A 23,439-nucleotide genomic window follows, 5' to 3' on the forward strand; every position below is an offset into this window, starting at 1 on the left:
AATTTCGAATTTATTTATTAATATTATTATAGTAAAATTATTATGATGTTGTAGTATAGCATTAATAACATTAAGATTTATTTAAATGGACATAATCACCCAATAGCATGTGCAGGGAAATTTTATTAAATAAAATTTGCAGGATATATTTGAAGATTTCTATCAGGAAAAATAAGAAATAAAAAATTTGTTAAGGTAAGGAATTTTTAAATAATCTACACATACATATAGCAAATTTATTAAGTAGAATTTAGGTACATTTCAAGATTTTTATTAAAGAAAGAAGAAATAACAATTTTTGGAAGAAAATATTCCATATATAATACAGGATCATAGATATTCGAATTAAGTAGAATTTACCAGAATTGATCAATCATCGTAAAAGTAAAAGATCAATGCAAATTTTTTCACAATAACTACTAATAAATTTACGGTGCTGCATTTTTGGGGTCTGAAAGCTACAAAATAAATAAAGTAGATAGATGAAATAGTCGTTTACCTTTTCGTATTACATTACAGTCATTGGTATAATCCTACTGTTAAGTTTTCCATGAAGAATAAGACGAAATGAAAATTCGTAAAGAAACGACACTTATAAACAATGATGAAAGGAAACAAAACGATAAATTGTATCGTATAGAAGAGATATATGTATGTTTTGAATAAATCAAATTTTAAAGTAACTACTATTAAAGATTCATGTAGGGAAGTTATATAAGGCAGCTATCAAATTTTAAATCAATCGACATTCACCAGGAAGCATCTCGATCTGGTTGATATTTGTAACGACTCCTTTCTCCGCCTCATAAGATTGCAGATGATCCAATGGCTCATTGGATTCCATGTCATTAAAAATTGTGAACCTCGTTTGATACTTTCATTGCCGGGAAAGGTGTTCCGAAAGTCGTATGTTCGAACTCATCTAGTCATGTGCGGAAGCTGTTTCAAATACCACATGTCAAAATAGCGAAAAATATAGATATCAAAAGTAGCTTCCACGATCATCTTTATATAACCGCAAATATCAGGTTGTCGATAGATTTATATTTCTTACATAGAATTTTTCATCTAATAGAGATGCGAATTCTTGAATCTTTACAGCAAGGAAGAAGAAAACATATAATATGTTTCAGAAATGTAATATGTATTAGATTGTGTAAATTTCGTTCGCACAAGTGTTAAAACAAGTGTCAAAAATCCTTTATATAATATCTACAATAGCCACAAGAACTAAATATTTGATCATACCATTAATTTTCAATGAACCGTGTTTTCATCAGGTTCTATGCATTTAATTTTTTCTCGGATGGATTGAGTAAATTTTTATTCCGACACTTCTAAAATTTCTTTTTCAAGCTCCAAAATTTTTGTTTCTATAATATTCGTTACGATGTAGCATTAAGGGGTGAACGAATTTATTACACGATCCAATAAATGAAATAATGCTCTTATTTTTATGATGTAATAAAATGGATTACTTTAATAAGATTGTTGATGCTAAAAGACTTCTTTACAATTAAAAATTAAGAAATCGTATAACGAGATGCAAATTTCTGCATACACGGGAAAAGACAAATGATTTACTATATAGAGTCGGAAGTTAGTCTTAACTCCTTTCATCATATATATATATATATATATATATATATCCATAAATTCTTATCTCATTGGAATTTACATTGCCATCACTGCATATCGACATTTGCAACATCCACTTTCTCCAACACGAAACAGTCAACAAGAATCTTGTCAACTTCATTACGTCTTTTGTAAGTAAAACTGTGTATTTGCATAAGTAAAACGTGTAAAATGCATCACTACATAATATTAGGTATGATACATACGAATTTTCGTTTTCCTTCGTAACATCGTGCATTTCATTTAAGTAATTTCTACGTTATTCAATGGACTTTCCCACCGACTATTTAGATTTATTCAAGATTTATAAAAATGATCGTTCCTTAAATTAAAATATTCTTAGAATACAATAGAATAGAAAAGTAGAAACTGAGGATAGAATCTTTCCCTATGTTCTTCATTTCCAATTCCTTTAAAAATAATTTACACGTTAAAAGATCATGTACATAGGCGGAATAGAATGAATTTTAATAAATTCATCTCCACAAGATTGAAATCTAAATTGCTTGAAACCTGACATATCTTCCATAGAACGATCCATTTCTGGTAGCTTCGATTTCTCAGGCTCGTTTAATAGTAATTCGAAATAAAACACGTCGAAAGCAAGTCCAATTAATATTGCATCCAATCGTCATTGTCGTTTCGAACAGGCTCGGAGAGACATGCTCTATGTTGCGCTGTTACGCTAGTATGCCTTATTATGTCTTTATCACGATTCGATCCTCCATGTTGCATTGCTTCAGCCTGATTGCTTACTATCTGTAATCCGATTGCTTCGAGAGAACTTGCCCGTAAATCGAAACTCTTTGCATCGTTGCAACCGCTTCGTGGTAATCACATACGACGAACACGAGTCATAGATAAGCGTACGTAAGGTCTGAAGTAGATCATTGGAACACGAGCATGGTATTAACATAGTAGAAGCAGATTGAATCGATTGATCAAGACTAGAATCTCTAGAGTGTTCAGAGTTTAGTAATACACGAGCCGATGGAGCGGTGCACTTGGACGAAATTAATATTTCCTTTCTAATTTTTTTTCTATTTTTATTAAACCTCCAATTTCCAAGAGCATTTATAAGCGTCATATTCTACTTGTTCTACAACGTACATTAACGATTACAAATATCTGTAAAGTTTGGTAGATGCGCGGTAATAATCTATGTATTTCAGAGTTTGGTAACTCGTGAGCTGATAGATTGCTACATTTGGACGAGATTGATATTTTCTTTTCAACTTCCTTATTAACTCTCTAATATCTATGGCCATTTATAAATGTCATCTTTTTCTTATTCCGTGATATGCACTGCCGCTTCTAAATGCCCGCAAGCTTTCCTAGATTTGTGGCGATAGAAACGTATGAATTTCGCAGTTTCGGTATAGAATGCATGAATTTCACAGCTTGGTAACTTGTGAGCCAACAGATTGCTACATTTGCAAGAGATTGATATTTCTTTTTTAACTTCTTTATTAACTCTCTAATTTCCACGAGCATTTATAAACGTCATCTTTCATTTATTCTGTAACATGTTCCACCATTTATACAATGTATCTGGACATTTTGATAGATTTGTGATAATAGTATGTGGTAATCGTATGAGAACTAAATGCGAATTAATGGCCGAAAGTAACACATAGTTCGGAACATTAAACAATCCGACGAACTGTTCAAACAATAAAATAGTACCTACCACAAGCTTCGTTCATTATGAATAACAATTTCCTTACTGCATATTAGATTTCAAACATCTATTTCATCGTGCCATGATATTCTATTAAATGGTACATCAGTCACGATTGTTACGATAACGAAGAACAAAATAATAGTAAAGTTGTGACTGAATTACGCTGTGCTGAAACGATCTTTTGCGCACTGGTATAAGCAAATTAATAGTTTATAATATTTCTGCTAATTAATATGTAGCTATCTGTTTCATAAATACTGTTTAGTAAAATGAAAATATTCTGCGGGTATTTATACAAATTCGTATTTCAGAGCAGAGTCGGACATCTTTTTCTACTACCACATATTATAAGGAGCAGGGTACTTTGAATTTTTCATACATTTTTACATATTATGTACATTCTACGCATTTCTGTATTTTTAATCCTTCTGCGACCTTTTGGTCACATCTTTTATTCAATCCTACTACTTTGACATTGAAATATATCTCGAGTTTGAGCAATATGTGAAAGAATTTCTTGCCGATATGTATAATTCTTGCTTTTTGTTATATATTAAACGTATTAAAATGTTGTTTGCTAAAACGAGAACAAATTTAAGTAACAGTCCAAGAATCGCGTCAAAGTGAAAAATTCTCATAAATGCGTAAACACCTGCAGTCTATTGATAAAAATGATCAGAACCCTATAGTCGAAGTGTCGAAATCTAATATACCGCAGACAAATATATTTGTTTTTCGGGTGAAATCAATTAAAATAGTTTTTTTTTTTCTAGCGATATCGTTATTCAACGAGGCAAACAATGCTTAAAATCAAATTCTGAATAATTATTCGAATAACGTCCAGCCCTGGATCTTAATGAATTCAAGACACGATCGTATTAAAAGAGGCAAGTCAACGTTCATGACGAAGAAAGCGAAGAAACTGCTTCTTGCGATTCTCCTTCCGTTTCTTTCTTCTTGCGACAACGATGGGAGCGGCAACTTTCTAGATGACCGACGGTAACCTCGAAGGCCTTCGATTCCGTCAAGAAGATCGTTGATCTTGGCCGAGAAGCCTGTCGACCTCTTAATCAACGTGATCGTTAATTCGGACCTGGACGTCTCATTAGCAGAAGTGCTAGTCAAGTGTCGTCATGCTGACGTCTTTTGTTCCCTTCCTGGTTCACTTAATTCTCGAATCTTTTTACTCCAGATAATTCACGTGATCACTTTGTTATTATTAATTGCATATCGTTGTTCGTAACATTGAGCGAGAATATAGATAACAATATAGTCGTAACATCATACAGGGTGCGGTCGAATACAATTTAAAAAGCGAATATGATATGATAATTTCTGAAGAAGTACGAAGAAAATATAGAAGAACATTTTTTCACACGACGATAATGTTTTCGAGAAAATCCACTTTGAAAATTTGTCAAATAAATTAAACTCGTCTAGTTACCGAGAGGGAAATTATTCTTTACGTGAAAATAAGTGGAAAATACGAATAAAATTTCTGTTCAAATTATTCTTACCAAAGAGTTGTATATAAATTTGAAAAATATAATTCTATCAGTACCAAGTCATCGAAACCATATTTACCGTTATAACAGTCGTAATATATTCTACGCGATAATTAAATCATCTCACTTTGTTACTTGCACGGTGTTACATCGCCTTGTAATCTAATTATGCGTATGCTTCTTTCTCAAGTTACGATAACGATACGTTTCCTGAAAGATGGGAGGCAGTGATTTCGATTTATCATTTCGACCTTGGATTTCAGCACGATCAAAATGTTCATATTCTATGATATATTCAACAAAAACTTTGTATCACGTGTATGAATGAAATTACACACTTTATTATTTCAATTTCGCATTAACTCGAATCCGAATCTAGAATAGTTCCTTCTTAAGGAATACGGTACACTTCCTGTAAAATATGAAGGAACAATTGCAATCAAATGTCTCAATCTTTTCTAAGATTTCATTAGTCTTTATTATATTTTTATAACAAGTATAATAGAATACATTATGTGTAACCGTTAGCATATGTATTTCCTCGTTTCAACTGCCCCTTATTATTCGATTAAATCTCAGTCCTTAATTCTCAATTATTCTTTCTTCTTAATCCTCAATTGGTAAGACGTTATTCTTCCTGCTAAAATAGGAAGCAATTATCGACATCGAACGTTTTAATCTTTCTCAAGATTTCATTGAGATCGATGTGTATGCTTCTTTTATTGTATTTCTTTTAAAGATATTAATATAATGAAGATATACTATTATGTACTCACTATGTTTTATGTACTGTCTTTTTCTTATTATTTATTGCAATCACTACCACCGTATTTACCAGCTTTTTATTTTATCTTTATTATCACTTTATTCTATATAATTTGAATACATTCTATGTTTTTAGAAAAGTTGCAAAATATTCAGAACATCCTACGCTATGTTCGATTAAAATGTATCTTTGGGTAATAAAACTGCAAGGAAATTATTCACGCGAAAATTCTTCGACGTAATGGATAAAATTTCATGAAATATTTGGACTGTTCCTAAATTGTAATTTATAGCGATTTTAATATCAACGTATTATTATTATCAATTTCAAGGGGCGTTGAATTACGTATGTATGAAGTTTATATCAAAGTAATAATTTATCGGATATACCGATGAATATCGGTAGCAAAACATTGGATGGTCATGTAAATCATTATAATCTCAGGCATCCGGTTCACACATTCTTCTTTCACACTTCTAACGTTCCAAGCGAAATAGTCTAAGCGTTCGTTACGTGCATTCCATGTTATTTAGCCGAAAGACAATTTCCGCGACAAAATGTAAGAACAATTTGCCAATTTGTCAAGATTAGAATTGAAATTTATTTAATGTTAAATACAATATACTATATCAATCAAAGTCATTACGCATCATATGCGTAGAAAATTTACATTTAACATGAAATTTACATATTAAAGACGAGGTTGCCCTTTCTCATAAAAAAACTCCTAATACTTGTTCCATGTACTTAATATATGCGATAACTTACATATATTATGAGACATTAAAGACGAAGTTGCTCTTTAACGTATAAGATTTGTAATACTCGTTCTGTACATTTTACATATGCAATAACTAATATATTCGTACATCGTCATAATTCCATAAATGTCAGTAATAGTTTCCTTCATCGATAATATATACGTATAACAATTAAATATTTATATTTAATTCTCATCGATTTCGAATTTTTCGCCAATATATACATACATCCTATTAATATTAAAACTATGAAGGATTGAAATATAAGACGTGTTCCAAAGAGAACAAAATGAAGGATAGATGAAAAAATACATATTGTAAGAGAGAAGGAAGCCTCCTTCTATAATATTTTACCAAAAATTATTCAATTCCCGAAGCGTGTTTGTCATCAAAATTCTCCTAGAAAATGCAAATCTATCAACCAAATTGCCCAAATCAAATTGCGCGAACTTCTCATTTAAATTCCTAAAAATCGATGTACGTAAATCTCTAAAATTATTTTCGAAAATTAAATTCGAAAATGATGAATTGAACGATCTCCTCCGCTCTAATGATAATTCTGGCGTTAAATTCACAAATCTGAAGCAACTCTCTCTTGGGTTACAGGCAGGCTGCACTTCCTGTAAAAATAGGAAGTAGCGCTTTCAAACGTTCCGACCTTCCTCGATGATCCATCAAGATGAACGCGATCATTTCACAAGCTCCATTACAATCGTCCATTGTGAATTATCCTTAGTTCCACCTTAGATGCCACATAACACAGACACCTATATGTACCTTTGTCATACTTATTGCGTTCTCGCCATAAGCATTTTCATCGAACGGTTAATTCGATTCCGTTAATTATTAGGATAGAGTTACAACGTTGCTCTAAGGTGACCAGTGTAAGATTCCACGAGGATTACACGTATCTTGCGCCACAAATTGCTTCGAGATCGTGTCGACCGGTTATCCGATCGAATCGATCACGACGAAGACTCGTTACGTCCCCCTCGATCATTGTCAAAAGGTAATTAGACGGGTTTAATCGCACGAAACGCGAAATCTCGGCGATCGACGTGATTAGAGGAAGCTCGAGTAAGCTTTATGATTTAATTAAAGGTGGTAATGCCATTTTGCCTACGGAGAATCCTTTCGATCTGCTTTCTCCTTCATTAAGTCAACACTCAACGATCATTGAAAATTAACACTTTCTCTTGGCCATTTGAAATTGTCGCGATCATAAGATTCAGAATTAATGACCTATTCACGATGTTCGAAGGCGTTACTATTTAATTCTTTCATCTCTCTGTACTTCGACTGGGCTTATTTGATTATGCTTATTTGATTTGATGTTTTGTTTGTTTTATTAGCGGAAGTAGGATGTTTATGGAAATTCGTTTTTTTTTTAAATATAATTAGAGAAATGGAATCGGAATAAAAAGTCTGGCCAATTAGAATGTATTGTCACGTTCGCTTACTTAATTTGATGTTTTCCTAATTTGATGCTTGTAAGTAGATGGCGAACGTTTATACGATTGTCTTTAGGGACATAATTGAAGAAATGGAACTTAAGTAAACGTTTCTTTCATACGCTGTATATTGTAGCGCGCACTTTGTTTTCGATATTCAATTACGTACATTCTGCAAATTTGTCTACTTTTAGTATTTATAAATGCATAAATATTTGCAGCGTACTGTTGCTGTTTATGGATTTTATATTTCGGCAATTATTTTTCATACCTTGTTTGTGATAAATTTTGACGAGAATGTGGATAATACACTATTATAAACAGTCTTATCGATGTGAGATTGTTATTAAAGGATACTGAAATACTATTTTCTGTATATATTATATTCATTATTATAATATACGTATACAGGTCATTTTGAAGCCTAGCAGATTCAATTATAAATATCAAACTTATTTCCAGAAAGTGTGATAAATTAGGATCAGAATTAAAAATATCTTTTCTCTTTTTGGAAATAAATCAAAGGTTCGTAATGACATCTTCGAAGCATCCGTGTATTTCGTAATTCCAAACTTCGTTTACGAGTTTAAATTTCTTACGTTCTATAATTTTTGGACTTAAACGCGAGGATACACGCATCAACGATTATCCTCCTAATTTTAATGCTTTTCGAATAATACGATTTACGAGCGATTACCCAGAATAATTGCACCATACGACGCACTATTGAACAGCGATCGCAGGACGCGAAGAGCACATTAACAACTTCCTGTTTAACCTTCCTGTAAACCTGGATACAATCTATTAACCTTCCTGCTGGATCTAATTTACGTAATACGATTTCAGAAAGAGAAGAGGATGAAAAGGCTGTTATGACATCTTTAACAGCTTTTTAGATGAAATATTACCCCTTCTTTGGATACTAAAGCTAAATATCACTTGTTGTGCCTTAACCTGTTATCGTTTTAATTACCATTTAATTTACGATCTCTTACGGTTTAATTATAATTTTTAATCGCAGTAGCAACCTTCTACTAACCTTCTCGTAGCAACCCTTTTATCGCGTGGCCATAAGCGTTAAAAGTATGACGTCATATTAATTTCGAAGAAATTTTAATCATTCTGGAAAATTATTCGTAATATGAGGAAAATTGTAAATTGTATATTTAGAACACGTGTTCATATATCAATCATTCAAAGAAAGAAATAACGACTGATTTGATAAATTGATAAATTTATTTTCTGCGATTCTAACTGTTTTCTGGTCTTATTGACTTTCTCATTTGTATTGTTTATTCGTTACGCCAGTCTCATCGATTGATTAGAAAAGGATCATCCAACATTTATTTAAAAGATAATTTTCATATTACAATATTTGGATATAACATTTATTTAGAACGCATACTGAATTGTTGAAGAATTTATTTCACAAATTTACTTCTTATTCTTGTTTTCTTATTCTTGCTTTGATCTGTATTGTTTACTTACTGTTTCAATTTTATCAATTCACATAGAGCAGATATAACATTAAAACATGTTTTGTCACGTTTTGTTTTGATCGACACAGATGAACTCTTGCTATGCCATTTCGTAAACGTAATAATGATTAATTACTTAATTATAATCATTTAATAACATCATAAGAGCTGATACGATAGTACGATATGAGAGAGCTTATAAACAGGCAACATATAAGTTCGTAGATCACTATATTATTATAAAAATACTTATGAAACAATATAAGAAACCGTTTCATTTTAATGGGATAAAAATATCAAAAATTATTGTCAACATATACATTCGTTTGGCTGTCATTATTGTACGTGTTATCAAATCAATCGTTTTGTCTTTCAATTGTCGTATCATCGTAACTATAATCGACACGTCAATTTGCATTCGCTCATTTATCATCTCTATATACTGCTCATTTACCATTAATGATCAATAACGAAATATGCAAATAAATTACCTGCATTATGCAAACAAAAAACAATAATGACCATCATGATTATACGATGATATATTACGACGATTATAGCAGTAACAGAATTTCTCCTGTGTTACAACAACATGTAACGGTATTTCATGCAATTGAGTCAGCCAATCGGTTCAAAACCGTGTAACTTATTATATAAAATTAAGTAAGTACGAATAATGCATCATGTAATACGCGTATTTTCTCTAGAAATAGTGGTATTTTCGTAAGTATATAATATGTTATATGTAATAATAATTGCAAGTAGATTTGCAAATAAAAAAATTAAGATTCAATTAAATATTTCATTCATGCTGATGATATGAATCTTATTTCTATATCATAACAAAATAAACGAAGAAATTCTATGTAAAATCTATTTACAATCAATCAATATTTGCAATATTATCTTCTTCGATATTACTTAGTACTAGAAACACCAAATTTGTCAAGACAATTTGGGTTTTACATATTTTGTACATGTAATTACTAAAAGTATGCAAGTGCTGCTCTGATAAAAGTAATGCTGACTGTTATCAAAATGGAAACATAATTATACTTAATTATTATAATTATACTCTATATATCTACTTAATTGCATCACATCGCTTTAATAATATACCATCTGTGTAAAACTGAAACATTGAAGTATACATTACAGGACGACACTCGTATACACTCCTGTTCAAAAGTTAAGGAAAGGCAGAAGTAAGAATATCATAATTACAACTTTCATTTTTAAATATAATCAATTACAGTTTCAAGGTTGTTATAAGAGAATAATTCTACGACTAAAATATTTATCTACTTCAGAAAATCATTGTTCCTCTCGAAACTCTAATTGTCAGAAACAAGATAATCTCACCGTATTCCGATCCGATCATATTCGACGAGTGAAATAAAAATGATTTACTTTAGAAAATCATCGTTTCTTTCGAAATTCTCGCGTGCTCCAAACTTGTAAACGAAAACGTGCCTGATTTATGATTTGTCAATTCCAGATTCGATTGATAATCGAAAGGAGCTTTGAGTAAAATGGAAGAAAAATTTCTTCCGTTATTCCGACAACAAAATCTTTCACGAAATGATAAATTCGACGATTTACGTCATTGCCGAGACTTTGGTGCTTCGGTGATGGAAATATTTTCTAAAATTGGCAGCACTGGCAGTACACGAATGACCTGGTTTACGGTTTCATCCACGGTGAACTCGTAAATTAGGCAAAAAGTGCTAATATCGGTTTCGAGGAGAGACCGATATCAGAGAAGCTTCAACGATTACAGTAGATTAGATCAGTTCGTGACCAGACTAGCGTGCACGACCGTGAGATGTAGCATCGTCCTTCCGTGATGCAACGATGTTGAGATCAGAACAGATCGATTAACAACAGATCCTTGGAAATCCTTTGATCCAATTGGTCACGGGCCGTGCGTGTGAAAGCCATTGCATGAAATTCCACGGTCGTTCGTCACGTCTGGGAATCGTGTAAAACATAACGCATTTTGCACGCACCTTCTTGTTAGTTCTCACTCGATTTCATGTACTGTGTACTACCGTGTTTTACTAGTTTCCTCGTCGTTAATTGAAGAATCTCTTCGATCGTTCTGCCGAAGGATAAGAGGAAGAACGAGGAAGAAAACGAATAACTTGAATCGCGATGCCTGTACAGATAATATTTCGTGTAATTAAAAGTTGTAATGAAGATTTCTTAATACTTCTATTAAATATCTGGAAATATTTTCAGTTTATTTTATGAATCGGTTTCTTACTGTTTCTTTTCATGAACAGGTAATAGAATTTGATACAGTTTAACAGGATTTTTTTGAAAATTTTTCACGTTTGTGATCGGGATTGAATGATAGTTTACTGGGTTTTTCAAATAGATGATTATTTAGTGTTAATTTTCTGTTCGAATCAAAGCATTGAAATATCATGAAATTTATATTTAATAACATGCAGTGGTACCTGTTTAGTAATTTGCCCCACGATATCTGAGTTAAAACAAGTTAAAACTCGATACAAGTACAGTTTGTCTTTATTAATATTCGATCGTGAATCTTTCTAATCCCACGCGCTGATTTGGGCCAATTCATTAAACTGTATCAGTGTATTATTTGGCCCCTGAGAAGTATTCCATAGCTGGAGTGCTTGCGGGATATTGAGATACTTCCTCCAAAAGAGCAGAATTTACATACACAAGTCTCAAGCCTCACTATGGAAACTGCAAATCTCTAGTCGTCCTCAGAATTTCATCTAGATTTTTCAAAAAATATGGAATCTGTTTATGAAAAATATTTCGTCTATATTTCACGTGATATCAATAACATCAAATACATCAGACTTCAAATCATTTTATGTTTGAAGTGAAGAGATTAATCCATACCGTGATATAACGTAATTCCATATTATAAATAAACTGCGAGTGTCTATGCAAATTTAAATTAAAAAAAAAATAAAAGAAAAGAAACAGAACTAAGACAAAGATTCATATCATCTTCTACATAGTACAACGAGTACTTCGCTTCGAATATTACGAATATTTCCGAGTATTATACACAATCTCTATATTTTAACACGTTTAATTCCCCCGTAAATGCACAAACTTCCGCGATCTACTTACAAACCAACGAATTAAACGGTCCGTTAGAAGCTTGTTCGTTTTGAAACATATCCTACATCCTGTAAACTCGATCGTTCAGAGGATGTAGGTCTAATAGACTTCATCGACGAGATTCTTCCTTTAGCGATGATTAGTATAATCGTGTAACACAATAACTATTCTTGATACGTATCGAGATCGATATTTTTCCCCATAGATTTCTTCCCACAAGGAATAGATCTTCTTGGAATACCTTGATAATCTCGATTAAGACAGTCCAGGGAACGGATTACAGAACGTTATTCCGATCGTGATGATGAATAATCAGCGACTGGTACTTGTACTGCAGATTTTTACAGCCTCGAAACTTCTCTGTTCGCAGCTATGAATGACGCGACGAACAAACGCTCGACGCCCACGCTGTGTTCCAAGCATGCCACTAACGTATCTCGCGACTGAATCCGTATCTGTATCGGTCACGAAACTTCCTGTCACGATTAAGGTCGAACCACGGCACCGGTCGATGCCAGAGGTCAGCCACCGTGTGTAAACGAAGAGCAACGAACTTTAATTAAATACGGAATTTTTACCGGAGACGATGCATTATACAATACATTATCGCTGTTGAGATCGTCTCTTGGTTTTATCGATTCTCGATTGGACGGTAGATCTGATCGGTCTGAGTCGATCGCTCTTGGATTTCGAAGGAGTCTAACACAGATTTCTGATTTAAAATTATTGGTAAGTTGACCATTTCGTAACGAAAGAATTTCTTTTCTTTTAGGATTCAAGTAACGGCATTTTGGAAAATGATCGATTAAATTCTTCGTTAAAATTTATGCGTGTTGCTGGCTATCAAAAAGGGCATTGGAACAATGCATGAACTACGACGCTCTTCTTGGTAAATAGAACTATTTTATTAATTAAAGTAATGACATTAAAACACTTATTTTAGAAAATTCATTTTATAGCTTATAAACTTATTCTAGAAGATTCATTTTTAGAATTGATCTTTACAAACGTGTAAAAGTTGGCAATTTTTTGAACACATCACGATTCTAAGAAACCGACGATAGTGAGTGTCCGAAAATATATTGGGCATATTTATAGAGTCGATTCTAGACACGAGAAATGTTGCCTGATATTTACTTTCAGGTAAGTTCTTCGAAACAATTTTATTTCCTGCTATATTTATAATTTTATTTGAAAACACAACGATGAACGTTACATTCGCACCGATCTAAAAAAATTGCTATTAGGTTGTCCGAGAAGTTTCTTTCGTTTTGTAAGGAAATAATAGACGCACAATGTTTTTTCTTTTATATTAGTTTATCGAATTATGCACGAACATAATAATAGTAATATAACGAAATGGATCATACCTAATTCAATAAAATAATATAAAACAGAAATTGTTGTTCATCTATTATCAGCTTATGAAACGAAAGAAACTTTTCGGACAACCTAATACAATAAATCCTTGTATCAGAAACAATGTCTACAATTACAAGAAACATAGAGCAGAAGCCTTGTGATCGCAACGAAAGAAATTAAATAATTTAACGGAGGGAGAGACTCGTCAATTGAGAGGATCGGAGTACAAACAACGAAACGCCAAAGTGTCCTCTATCATTCGTATTGTTCTCGTTCAATGCTAATCAGGCGTGGCTGGAGACATGCAAAGTACACAGGAATTTCCATAAGGCCGACGGAAGTCCCTTTACGCGGGCGTACGCGAACGCCGGCGAATTGAAAGCGACAGAAATCGAAAAAGAGGAAACGCTCATTGTTCCAAACGGGTGAAAGAGGGAGAAAGGAAGAACAGTAATCGTTCGAGCGAATAGCGAAGAGAAAATCGTCAGGGCGTTAACAATACCCGGCCACACAGCCGGCAATTACATTTTACGACGCGTTTCCTCTTCTTCGTGTCGGCAACGACTGACCGGAAACTTCTTCGTGCGCGGGAAAATCAACTATTAATTCATCAAATTTTTCTCGAGATTGTCCTATGATTAGGAACTTTTTGGGAGACTTTATATTTGTTATTTCGCGTAACTCGATTGCATATTTTGTATTTTTGTGATATTTAATGGAAGAACACCTCTGTTTGGTGGCAATTAATTATGGTATATGTTGCTACAAGTGGATATCAAACGTGTTAATGAACTAAAACTAAGACAAGGAATATATCTATTGCTGTATCTTCGTGTTTGTATGTAATGATGACTGATGACTCCATAAAATCTATAAAGTCCGATTAGAAATACATATTTCCATCATTCTAAGATCATAACGTTCAACGGATGCACTTACATGTCATAATTATCTACTTATTTACATTTAATGAAAAACTCTAATAAATTTTACTTGTACATTCCATTTTAAAGCAAATCAGATGACAGATGATAAAATAATTATAATCATTGAGTTTAGGTAGCTCTGCAAGTTCGATCTTATTTAATGTCAGTCGTTGCTTTCTTTTTTACGCTATTTAATGTTAACCATCTGTTTCGTCGGTATTGATTAAACCAGAGTTGTTAAAAAAGAATATTATTTCAAGTATATTTTATATACTATATAGATTGGAAAGTATTTTAAAACTTTAATCAATTTGGAATTACAAAATTATGGATTAAACTTATATATTATTAATAGGATAAAAAACGAGAAAGGATTAAAAGTTACTTTAGCAAAACTTCAAAAGTTTGGTTCACAAGGGAAACAAAACTTTTTCGAGCTCGTTCTTTGCCTCTAATTAGATCAAGGAATTTCTTAAATCTAATCATCATTTGGAAATTGGTCTGATAATTTTATTTCGTATTGGATCTAAAACTAAACTATGAAAATCCCTTGTTCTCCTCTCTCGTTCCTTTAATAATTAACAGTAATTGTCGGCGAAATACTACTTTACAAAAACAAGGAGGATTAAAATTGTATTTTTAATGAAACTTTTAATTCGCTCGTTTCCATTTTCACATCAAATTTGTAGAGCATAGAAATTCCTGCTGGAACTCATTGTAAACGGAGTTCAGGAAATAGTTTTGCTTAGTTTAGAGAAATTCCAAACAAAATGCGAGGGAGTCCATGGACGCAAACACATTTTTGCAGCATGCTGTTTAAACTTTTATATCGACTACGTGTTACTTTTACCAGGAAATTGGATTTTTCCGGAGCATGTTTACAAATGCATTTATTTCCTTCATACCTTCCTCAATTTTGCCGCAGTCCTCTCTTTACGACAGTTTAGCTTTCTAAATTCTACGCGAAGACGTTCAGAATTTCCGGAAATTCGAATTACATATTGAAAATATACACGTTAGAAACATACGTATTCTTCTTAAAACGATACAGAAAATTAGAAACAATGATTTATGATTTGTTTCGTTTTCGATCGTTGTATTCTATCGCCATCGCATGATCTCGTATGAAAATTAATGACAAAGTAATATCCCTTCAAGCAATATAACTTCAGGCATATTTCTTGCATTCATCGAGAAGTATAAATCATCTTACCAAATAAAGTCGGCTGGATTTATAGTTTGATGAGAGATGACTTCATGCGACCGTAACAAAAATCAAACCAGCAAGGGTTAATATTACTAAAAGTAATCAATATACCAATTATGAAATTTATTCATTGTAGAAAAATATCTATTTTTAAACAATTATAAAATTTATTAATCCTAGAAAAATATCTATTTTTAAGCTCCTTTATATTCATTTAAAACGTGTGTCTAATAATACGTGCGCTCAAAGAAAAATATTATAGAACAGTAGTATTTTATAAAATGAAATGGAAGTGAATAACGAAACAATATTCTTAATTTATTCAACTTTACGTGAATTGTTTCGTTCATATTTATTCGTCGCGATATATTTACTCCTTTTGACAGCGCATAGGCATGTATCTTTGATCTAATCAAGTCAAGTACAGGGTGTCCGGAAAATCGTAGTAAAACTGGGCCGAACGTGGACTCTGCAAAAATAAGTCGAAAGAAAGAATAATATTTTTTCATGTAAGGCTTCGTTTTGAGAAACGATGAATTTGAAAATCGGTTAGGTACTCGCGTATTAACTGCAAGTTTCTTGTATGAAAATTCCTTTTTCCGTCCGTATCTGCATTACCGAACATAGGCAATATAAACGTTCGAGGACACTGTGTATATCCGAACATTCTTCTCTCGCTGAAGATTTTCAACAATATCGATAGTTTCTAAATATAATTGTCACATAGCAATCTACAGCCCAATGACGTCAACTGAGGGTTAATTACATAATTACAAGTTGAAATACAAAACCAAATGCAAATTAATACCTTGAAGTATTAAAATACATAACGAAAGACAAATATCCAAGATTTTCATTTACGCCACTATGACTTTCAGTCTGCCATACATCGCATTCTCTACAGTTAACTTTTCTTCGGAAACAGAAAACACATTTGTAGCACTCTGTTCTCTTTCCCCATATAATCCTTATCCGATCAAACACAACGTATAAAATCTTCCCGGCGAAAAGGTCAAGAGAACGATGTCAATCGGTGAAAAGGTGACAGTCGCGAACGGGGGAAAAAAGAAGCATCTTTCAGTAGATGCAATCGATTCGATGGACACGGTTTCGAACTTATAAGACCGGCCTGACGGCCTCTTACCTGAGTCTTACTTCTGTTTTGGCCTGAGTCGACGAACAGGAGACCCGGTGACCCAGAACTTGGGAAAGCGAGCTGCCGCTCGAGGAACGCGGTGCTGCAACCAGCGCTTCTCTCGAGACGATCTTGCGCTCTAATTGTTCGTGACGGCTGGCAGAACTGCAGAAACTTTCATCTCCGCCGGAGGTGGACGCCTCTCGAAGGTCTCGCTGCCGCCTTTGCGGATGACCACCATTTCCGGCTTTCCATCCAGAACGGTCGTACGCACGCGAAATCGTCCATCAGGATCGTATCGATCGATGGAGATTCATGGAAAGTAACAGTGACCGGAAGCATCGCCTGGTAAACGTAACCTTTTCACTCGTTTTTCCTTTTTTCCCCTTCTCTCGTTTCTTTCATCGTCCGATGAGAAACCTTCCAAAGTTCGCATGCAATGAAATATTATGACTTACCGGTGAAAATGTACGACTGGGAAAGTAAGGAAGATCGTACGACGCGAGATCCATTTGCTTCGTATTTTTATTATCAAATTAGTGCTTAGTACTCGCTTTTTATTATCAAAAATTGTAACATTTTCATGAACAGGATTTGTATTTTAAGCAGTTAGTAGAAAGCTCTTCTGATATAAAAGTCAACTTTTCCTGCCAACTAAAAGCTACTACTAAATATTATAACTTTGGATATCTCACAATTTATATTTCATATGTTTCTATGTATTACGCGCACCGTATTCGTTTTCGCGTCTTTGAATCTCTCACAAACGTGTAAATGCCCGCTGTCTGGTAACCGTGAAACAATTAGATTTCGCCCAAGTTCTTGCTGTAGCATTTTGAAATAAAACGTTGCCTGAATTTTATAGAACGATTTTATTCAACGAAGATTTTCCATGCGACTTGCCTGACGCAGCAAGAAACTGTTTGATTTATGTATCACACACGAGGAAGAAGTTCCAATGTAAAAAAGAAATTCGGAAGAGTTGTTCAACAACTTTCGCGAGCTGAACATTATAAACACTGAATATGTAGGTCGTGATCGAGAGGCTTCGAGATCCTCTCGAGAGTCTCGGACGTATTCCGGTGAACGCTTCGAGACACGCGATCGATTCTTGGTAATGTGTGTCAGGAATGTAGAGAGGATTCGTGGTAATTTCATGGCAAAATTTTACACAGTCACGATGCGTATGATCGTTCCGTTTTGTTGCTCACCGAATGGAACCATTTTTGTTCCTTGAGCGCAGTTCACTGTACAGTTTACTGTACGTTCGAAACAATTACGAATCCCGTTTCTTTCACAGTTTAAAGAATACGTAAGCGTACGATTGAATCAAGGAAACAGTTTCAGTTTAAGCATATAATTTATCCATTTAGATCGACTGACTGACGGTTCTATCTTTCAGCGTTCAAGGACGACAATTTTTTTATATTTAATATACAATAACAACAGTTTTGTGAACTGGACATATGGTGCATGGTAATGCTGACTTTCTACTTCATTTAAACGAACAGAATATAGTAATAGTATCTTAGAATTGAAGAAGAAATCTCTTCATTGAAGAAGCGAGTATTAATCAATTTTTAATATCGCTAGGTAAGTATTAATAAATATTATTAAAAGCATATAACAGATATAAGTATATTGTTATATTTTTCTCGTTAGTCACACTATTACACGTATAAGTGTTAATATTGTAAATAAGTATCATTTAATTTCTCGTATTACCAAGTAACTGTTTCTGATGTTTTAATTTTTGTCTGCATAGTTCCAAAACATCTGAGAAAAAGGTTCTTTCACTGTGCAAAAATTTCAAGTATTTCCATTATATGTAATCAATTAAGTGAACTTAGCGAATTATTTCGTAAAATGTTTCGCAGTAAAAATATCTTATCTTTCTTTTTACAGTATTTTGCGTTTAACCCTGCAGGAGAAGATTCTCTTCAATCGAAACATCGATTGTTCGCTTAGACGTTGCTACAGAACTCTGCTATGACAATTGCTCGATTTCCTTGGAGCCACATGTCCGTAATTAAGGCTAAGCACTAATTTAGTAATTTCCTGTTCGCATTTCAACTTCGTATTGCGTAATAAATTTTCTCCTCGATTTCTCGTCGTCTGCTTCGAAATGTAACGCTATTTTCTTCGATGTTCGTATTGTAACAGATTTCGTTATGTATCGTACTATACGATACTGTGCAGTATACGATACCTTGTAGTGTATTCACAAATATTTTGCATGAATTCATATTTTTATGAATTAAAAGAAAGGCCTAAAGAAATAGAATCCAAGAAATATCACAACGAGTATCAACGATATACTTGGAATTTTCTTCAATTTGCTCGATGTTTGAATTTCCCATAAATGTTTGTTGGTTAGTCTGGTAATTATGAAGCAATTAAATTTTATCATTGTAGATTAATACGATCGATTAATCTTTGACTCAAAATTTTATACAAATATGAAGCGGTAATCCTGACCGCTTCATATTTGTTTCGTGACACGTAAGAAATTCCTTATAATTTTGTGTACAATACAGACACTACAGGAACATAACCAAAGATGAGATGCCAAAGTACTTGGAGGGGGGGATGAGGTGGAAGGACAGGAAAGTTATAGTTCTCGTGTGGAAACGAGACCAAATCGAAGGAATACTGGAAAGAGGAGAGAGAAAAAAGGTGCAGATTATGTGGAAGGGAAGAAGAGGACCTGAGACATGTAATAGAAGAATGTGAAATAACAGGAGGATCAAAGGACATGGAAAAAACACTGAATGAGACTGGAGAAGGACTAATGGATTTAAGAGCAATAATAGAGAAAAGGAGGGCAAAGGCAGTTCAAGACGGGGTGGAATGACAGGAAGGTAGCACAGCAAGGAGGAAAAAAATCAAAGTGGCAATAATGTGTAGTCATAAGTCGCAATAGTTAGTAGTCATTAGTTTTAGATGCTAGAGGTAAGAATATGCTAAGGAGTGCAATACAAGAAATGTAAGGATTGTAAATCGAAAGTTCGTCCAAAGCCGAAAGGCACGGACTAGAATAAATAATAATAATATAATTTTGTGTACTCTGTAATTACAAATTAGATATTCTGTTCATTTTCTCTTTTTGATTTTGAGAATCCTTTATAAACTACTCTTTTAACATTTGCTGTTACTATTTACAACGAATCATTTTTAATACTAATAGTATTAATTTTACGATATTACATTTGTTAAAAATAATAAAGTAAATACGCTAACTTCTTTCCAATGTTTTATTTAACCATCGTATTTTATATATTTGCAATAATTTTCTCACTCAATAATTAATATTTAATTTCCTGTTGCTTTTTCATAAACATTTTTATTTGAAGAAAGTGTAATATATATATATTTATTTATTTATTTATCTATTTTTTAAATGAGAATTGAAAGCTTTCCTCAACTAGTTTAAAAAAAGGACGAGGAAAATGAAGATGTGGGATAGAATGACAAAGCACTCTTTGTCGAGTACTTAAAAAGAGCACAAAAAGAAAGAGAAACCTTTCGAACTCTATATAGAAGGTTCTTTCAACCTTCTTCAACCGCAGTAGATTAATCCAGTGAATCAAAGACATCCAGTTCCACAATGTTTCTGTAGACGTCACCTTTTTACTTGTGTAACACACCGTTCGTTTTATCGCGATTCCATTTCAGGCCGTGACAATTTCTTTGAATAATTTTTCTTGCCATTTCTGACGTTTACTTTTATACATGTCGAGGTTGCATTAATTATACGCACAAACTCGCGTTCATCCACGGCAATCATGATACTACGTTCACGTACTGTGATGTTTCATTTATTTCAAAAAGCATTATAAGTTCAAGAAAAATGAAACGTGTCGTTGATACGCATAATGAAACGTTGTCGACTGTTTGCCACTTGAGTAATTGTTAGCGACCTCGTTTGTTCGACAGAATAAAAAATTATTTAAAATGTATCTCTGTACGTGCCAGCTCTAATATGTATCTACTATTTAATGGCTCGTTTCGAAATTTAAAAAGCAGAACGCAGTCTTTAAAATTGCACGGGTAAGTCAATGAAATGAAATTGTATAACCGTTAAGCGTATTACGAACATATGATATTTCTTAAACACAGACGATTTACATCTTCAACTCGCTACAATCGCTTTTATTATTCAATTTCAATATTGTTATCACAAATCGATTAATTTGTCCGCATACTTAGGACCGGTACCCCAGTTACGTTTAACAGCGCATTTATATCTCGTTCTGCAATGCAAAACCAACAAAGAAGCGAGCGGAACCGTCCACGTCTCAAGTCGGGAAATGTTGCACGTCGCAATTATCAGAATTTACGCGCGATCCTGCAATCAACGGAACAAGGACTCGCTGCGTACGTAAATGGATATGGGTGAGCCGCGCGATATTAGGCAGCCGATCGTGAATTCCCTCCGAGGCTCGTTAACCGCGCGGACCTTAATCACTATAATTTACATGTGACGAGAGTACGGACACGAGTAATAAGTCTGCACGTTTCGTTTCGTTTCATTTCGTTTCCTTGTTTCATGTTACATCCATCGTTCAACGCGGCTCGTTAGCGGCTCGCAGGCTAATTGTATCGAACGCTATAGTCCGAGAGTCCCTAACGAATTCTTCCAACATGACGTCGCGTTAATCCGTCGTTCACGACGAGGAATTGTAGAGAAAAAAAGAAGGAGTCCTGGGAACTGGGAAATGAAGTTGATTTTGTCGAGAGATAAAGATAGAGCTAATAAGGTTGATGATGAACCGAGGATCTCGATGGAGTTTGATGTTGCTGAAGATATAGAAAAATTTGGATGACTAACGTATTGGTGGATCGATCTGAAGTTGGAAAGTTGGAAAGTTTGGACGAGTTGGCTTCTAACAATAACTGCAAATGTTTGAACATGCGAGGCTTAGGATCGAAAGAGCAAACAGATGGCTTTCAATAGCTTTATAATGTTATTGGACTTTCAGAGTATCTAATAGCTGGATAAGTGGATCTTGAGTTTATTGGAAAGTTTGAACGCGTTTGTTTGTAACAGTAATTGCAAATGTTTGAATACGCGAGATTTAGAATTAAAAGAGAAAATAAATAGCTTTCAATAGCTTTATAATGGTATTAGTCTTTTGGAGTAATAACTGGACGAGCTGGCCTTAAGTTTATTGCAATGTTTGAGCGTGTTTGTTTGTAGTAATAATTGTAAATTCTCGAACATACGAGATTTAGAATCAAAAGAAGAGCGATTTTTAATGGCTTTAGAATGGTATTTGACATGTAGTCAATGCCTTGGTGAAGAAATCTTAAATTTATTGGAAAGTTTGAATGCGTTTGTTGCTACTAATGTAAATGTAAATGTTTCAATACGTGAGACCTAGAATCAAAGAGGAAATAGGCAATCGTTTACGGTTTTAAAATGGCATTATACTTTTAGTAATTGATGTCTTAATAAATGAATTTCATGTTTAATGGAAAGTTTGAACACGTTTGTCGATAATAATAACTGTAAGCCTTTGAATATATGAGATTTAGAATTAGAAGAAAATAATATCGAACAGCTTTAGAATAGCAAATCTTTTGGTTAATTTTCTATCTTAATATCCTAAGGCTAATATCCTAAGATCGCAATGTTATATGAAACTCCTGTCATTTGTAACGAACGCACTTCACGTAGTTTGATAAATAGAAGAAATCAATGAGGTGTATTTAGATACAAGATTACATGGTTTTGATTCTGAAGAACCTCCTGACTTCACCGCACCTCACCGTACGTGTGAAGTTGAATAGTTAATGGAAGTCAAGGAAAGATAGATCCTCCCCCATCATACTCTTTATTATAACGATGATGGCAATAGCCTTTACCCTCACACAGAAGAAGTGGCATGTACTCTTCGTTTTATATCATATCCTTGATAATCACGTACTTTCCACCTTCTTAACTTACAACGCTTTACAAGATAATAAATTACAATTATCTTCAAGCAATAAGTTTTCTCTTTCTTTTGTAGGTGAAGAAAAATTCTCGCATCTCGTCCGGTGCAAAAATGACTTAATTAAGAGATTCATTGCGTTAGAACTCGTTGAATCACCAACGATCTTTCCGCGAAAAGATTAATGAAGCGAACCGACCGGTAAACCGATGTTCCGAGGTCGAGGTATCGGTAAGTGGTGCATTTCTTTCGAATTACAGTGAATTATCGCGTGTTCGATACTTGTTACTAAAGTGTCCGACGTGCAACGATGCGACACTCGTTGCGACAGTGGTGGAACTTCTTCAGGGAAGCTGTTCGAACATTTACAAGATTCCATGATAATGGCGATGCCATAAAAGGTACGAAGGGTTCGTCCGACCAAACTCCTGGGAAAAACTGTAAAGCGACTTTTACGAGCACCGAGTACTGTGAAAAACGAC

At 33.7% G+C, this 23,439-nt stretch overlaps 2 protein-coding genes across 7 annotated transcripts in view; one reads left to right on the forward strand and one right to left on the reverse strand.

Annotated features, from left to right (window-relative positions):
* LOC122568925 (glycogen-binding subunit 76A) overlaps positions 1-19,680 on the forward strand; it is a 139,896-nt gene extending 120,216 nt beyond the window's left edge. The window contains exons 6-9 of one of the 2 annotated variants that reach the window (XR_006317267.1): positions 12,762-12,911; positions 13,164-13,280; positions 13,369-13,534; positions 18,424-19,680. The gene's annotated coding sequence lies outside the window, so the exon portion shown is untranslated. The remainder of the gene's footprint in view (positions 1-12,761; positions 12,912-13,163; positions 13,281-13,368; positions 13,535-18,423) is intronic. The other variant, XR_006317264.1, reaches the window with a different exon arrangement.
* LOC122568930 (heparan sulfate 2-O-sulfotransferase pipe) overlaps positions 1-23,439 on the reverse strand; it is a 122,073-nt gene that overhangs the window by 24,987 nt on the left and 73,647 nt on the right. The window lies entirely within an intron of this gene.

This window comes from Bombus pyrosoma, linkage group LG7 (genome assembly GCF_014825855.1).
Source record: "Bombus pyrosoma isolate SC7728 linkage group LG7, ASM1482585v1, whole genome shotgun sequence".
NCBI lineage: Eukaryota > Metazoa > Arthropoda > Insecta > Hymenoptera > Apidae > Bombus > Bombus pyrosoma.